Genomic DNA, 4,620 nt, shown 5'->3' with positions numbered 1-4,620 from the left:
GGAAAAACAAAACAAAATAAAACAAATATCAAAACAGAGGCTGAAACAGTGAGTGGGCACAAGTCTGTGGCACTCCCCATCTACTATCTGGACAGTGAAGCAGTGTGTCACATACAGGCATCTACTGGGCTCCTCTGTGCAAGGGAGGGAAGCATGAAATGTAGAAGTGGTACAAGGTTCTGTTAGATGGTGACTGGGAGGAAAAGATGGTAATAGTGCAGTAGCAATTTGGCTCCAAGTCCTTGAGCAATGCAAGCTGTTCTGATGCTGCTGTAGTCAGTGAAGCCAGTTCACCTACATCAAATGATTTTGTTATAAGCAATCACCTGTCTGAAAGAATCACAAGAATGCAGGCTTGCTTTGCACTTCAGTTATAGAGGTAGTAAGTTTGGAAGTCAAGGATAAATTGATGAATTGGAAGCAAATCATTTCATAAAGGTAAATGTCTAGTCCTTTGGATGGGGGGGCTCTTCTTTCTCTCCCCAGGACCCAACAGTTTTAGTGCCATGATACTTATTGAACAAAAGCAAGAATGGCAAAGCTCTAATGGAGAGCAGCTTTTGGAAATTGAAAATATGGTGGGAGTATCTCCTCGGTGGAAAATTGGGAGAGATTGGTAACCAAGAGCTGAGCTTTTATTTCATGATATAAGGAAATATAAAATGGTGTAATGGCATGAATGGTCTTATCCACACTTTTGCTTACAGAGAAGCTCACTGGGAGGCCTGAGGGAAGAAAGCAGAAGAGAGGTGGAGACTGGTCCTGTTCCAGCCCCCTCTCTACTCTGAGAAAGTGACTTGTCTTACAAGCAGGAGACAGACCTAGGGGAGGGGAGCTTTACTGCCAGCCAAGTGGCTGAAGAAAAAAGACAGTGGGTGGAGCAGAATGAGGACAGGGTTTGGAATCAGTGAAGCTTCACTTTCACAGTGTGTGTGGGGCTCACTTTTGACAAAGCCAAACACTTTCTGAGACTCAGCTTCCTCTTCTGTGTAATAGTACCTCCTACCTGCTGTAGTGAGCTGCTTTCGATTACAGAACTTACTTGCTTTAGAGATTTGCTTAGATTGAAACATTCTTTTTTTTCTCTTATTCAAGAAAGTGATTATTTAATAGGAATTGCATAACTCACCTTTTATTTTCCCCTAAGTTTTTGTCATCATTCATGTTTATGAAGGGGTCTAGGGAGGTGAATAATAAAATGTCTTTCATAAACTATTTCTCAAATTTATGGTTTAAGCAGAGATTCTCTTCCTAAATACAGTGTGTGTGTGTGTGTGTTTTGTTTTGTACCAGGGATTGAACTCAAGGGCACTCAACCAGAGATCCACATAACCAGCTCTATTTTTAAATTTTATTTAGAGGCAGGGTCTCACTGAGTTACTTAGCATCTCACTGTTGCTGAGGCTGGCTTTGAACTCGAGATTCACCTGTCTTCAGCCTCCCAAACTGCTGGGATTATAGGTATGCACCACCATACCCGGAAATATTTCTATATTTTTTATTCCATTAAAATAAAGGAAAACATAATTAGATATTCTAGTTTAAATCTTCCTTCTTATATATTTCTTGTTCCAGCTTGATACATTCTTCTTCGAAAACACAAATACATCCTGGTAGTGTCAAGTGGTTTTTTTTGTTGTTTTTTTTTTTGTTTGTTTATTTGAGATGATGTCTTGTCATATTGCCCAGGCTGGTCTCTAACCTCTGGGCTCAAGTGATCCTCCTGTCTCAGCCTACCTAGCACTTGAGACTATATACATGCCTGATTATTGTCAAATCTTTAGATCAAGAGAAACACAAGGATCTTCCTACTTAAATTGAAACAGGTCTGAGGCTGTGACAGGTAGAGGAGCTTTTTTATTGGGTTTCACTAGTTTGACAAGTGCTTAGAGCAAAGATTCAGGAAAGACCAGTGCGCATATCTGATCATACAGATGTCTGTGAAGAGGAAACTCTTAAGGATTTGTTTGGGCTCTAAGGCTCTATCAGGAGAAATCCAAGGAAAAGGTGGACAGAGCAGGTCACTTGATGGTGGCAAGAATCTAGACCTCATGGAGAACAAAGTCAGGGATTCCTCCTCACAGGTTGGAAGAAACTTGACTCTGCTCTGTTTATATGATTCCTGTTTTTTTTTTTTTTTAATCTGTGGAATAGTGATTGTATGGAACTAAAAGCATGGTGAAGAGAATTAAAATGAGAGGATATATGTTATTTCCCAGCATGAAATAAATACCCAATAAATTACAGATAATATTATTATTTTATATACTATACTCTATAATAAATCATATTTATTTATTAATCATATAAATAATACCAAATATCATTATATATTAATATAACATGGTATGTACTTCTGTTATAATATCATAATAAATATTGATTATATAATATTGACAATATTATATATTATTAAGACTCTTACATGAAGATCTGGGAATATAGCTTGGAGGGAGGTAGAATGCTTGCACTGATTCAATCACTAGTACTGACAGGTAAATTTTTGGTTGAAGGTGAAGTGGCCGCAGGAAGAATGAAAGAGAAGTTGGTCTGGGATTTGAGGTAAGAGTTGAGATTTCTATCAGGCATTATATTGCATTGACAGATAAAGCCAATTTTTAATAGATCATCTCAGGGGCTGTGGCATCTGGACCCCCAAAATGAGATTGGCCTGGCTCAAGTCCAGGTGGAAAAGGAAATACTATGGATAAGTCATGAAAGTCTTAATTTGCAGGGATCTACTATATCCTCTGAACAAAAAGGGGAAAAAGGGAAGCAAGATTTGTCAGGTCCTGATGATAAGTTCCAGACAGGATTAATTTACACTGAAATATTGTCAGAAAATTGGGAATTTAAAAAATTTTGAGTGAATGATCAATTGTTTCTTAGAAATGCAATTGTTTGGCCCTAAACTTTCAATACCTACCATTAGACTCCAGAGACTTTCAGACCCTAATACTACCTCAGAGAATGTGTGATATACACTATTTTGTTTGCCAATTAAAGAAATACATTTTTTAAAGAGGATGAAACTAATAATATTCCTTGTAAAAGAAAGAAACACAAGGACAAATATGGGAAGTATAAAGAAAGTTTAAAAATTTGCATTTTTGTTCATTTGACTACCAGTGAAGCAAAACTTTTTATGAGTTGTCAGTTATTTTCACTAACGTGGATTATTTTTGTTACTCTATTTTTTAAAAAGAGAGAGAGAGAGAGTGAGTTTTTTAATATTTATTTTTTGGTTTTCAGTGGACACAACATCTTTATTTTATTTTTATGTGGAGCTGAGGATCGAACCCAGCGGCCCGCGCGTGCCAGGTGAGCGCGCTACCGCTTGAGCCACATCCCCAGCCCCATTTTTGTTACTCTTATGTTACTTTTTCTTTTCATTTTTTTTTTAATCCCAGGGATTGAATCCAGGGGCACTTAGCTACTAAGCCACATTCCCAGCCCGTTTTTCATCTTTATTTTGAAGCAGGGTCTTGCTGAGTTACCTAGGGCCTCACTCAGTTGCTGAGGCTGGTTTTGAACACCAGATCTTCCTGCTTTAGCCTCTGAGCCACTGGTATTACAAATGTGAGCTATTGCGGTTAGCTGTTAACTTTTTCTTTCTTTCTTTCTTTTTTTTAACTGATAGTTTCCTTGTTTTCTTTCTTATGCATCTGTGGAAGAATTTTATATAGTAAGGATATTGAATATTTGTCAGATATTCAATTCTTCTGATTTGTTATTTGCTTTTCCACTTTGTGATGTTCTTTCTCACAGGGACATCTTAAATTCTTAATTTCCTTTTTCTTTTCAGTCATTATATTCACACTTTAATGCCCTACAAAAGTGAGACAGGAGACCTAAAAGATTCAAAATCATGGCGATGAAGATGGAAATAAAAGGATGATCAAAACCAAAAAACCCTAAATATAACTGGAAGATGAATGGAACAGACCATTGTTTGTAAATTCACCAAATTCATAAGAGTTCTGAGTGTGCACCCTAGGATTAAGACTTGCTATGTCTCTTCCTTGCTCTGTCAGTCACTAACAGTTTGGACTTTGGAAATTGGCTTAACCTGTTCTACCTCAGTTTCCTTACCTATAAAATACAAGATTTTTGTGTAGGATGTTGGATTGTCGTGATATTCTAGTGGTTTGTAAATGCTTAATAAATATTATCTATCCTATTTTCTACCAGTTTTTAAGACCACGTGAAGAAATGAAAGCAGAACTAGTTCTAGGATGGACTAGAGAAGAGAGAAAATTAAAACCAGGGACTAGGAGAATGCCCAGGAGGTGATGCATGGCTGAGAGCTCTGACCAGGGATGCAGAAGTCACCTGAGGGAGTTACTCTGAGGGGTGGTTGTGCCATATAAGGGAGAGTGACTCAAAGCAGTTGTTGAGGGTAGAAACAAAGAAGAGATAAGCTGTGAAAGATAAGACAGAGCTCACTAGAATTTCTTGTAAGATGAACAATTTTAAGTAAAAAGAAGAAAGTGGAAGTAAAGTGAAAGTAAAGTGAAAAGAAAGAAAAAAAAAACTGTCAACAGTTGGCATTAAAATAGAAGATATTTTTGAAGATAAAAATTACCTCACCAGAATGGCTAAAAATATAAAAGACCCATA

The 4,620-nt window shown here is 37.2% G+C and overlaps 1 long non-coding RNA gene across 2 annotated transcripts; it reads left to right on the top strand.

Moving 5' to 3' along the window:
- Positions 1 to 313: 313 nt before the first annotated feature.
- Positions 314 to 4,180, top strand: LOC139706510 (uncharacterized). Of its 2 annotated transcripts, none has more exons than XR_011708130.1 (3): positions 314 to 1,461; positions 2,514 to 2,562; positions 3,806 to 4,180. It is a non-coding gene; the product is annotated as an uncharacterized lncRNA (long non-coding RNA). The 2 variants fall into 2 exon arrangements; XR_011708131.1 differs by lacking the exon at positions 3,806 to 4,180 and adding an exon at positions 3,253 to 3,321.
- Positions 4,181 to 4,620: the final 440 nt, after the last annotated feature.

This window comes from Marmota flaviventris, chromosome 7 (genome assembly GCF_047511675.1).
Source record: "Marmota flaviventris isolate mMarFla1 chromosome 7, mMarFla1.hap1, whole genome shotgun sequence".
NCBI classification, from domain to species: Eukaryota; Metazoa; Chordata; class Mammalia; order Rodentia; family Sciuridae; genus Marmota; species Marmota flaviventris.
This window is presented reverse-complemented; position numbering and strand designations above follow the sequence as displayed.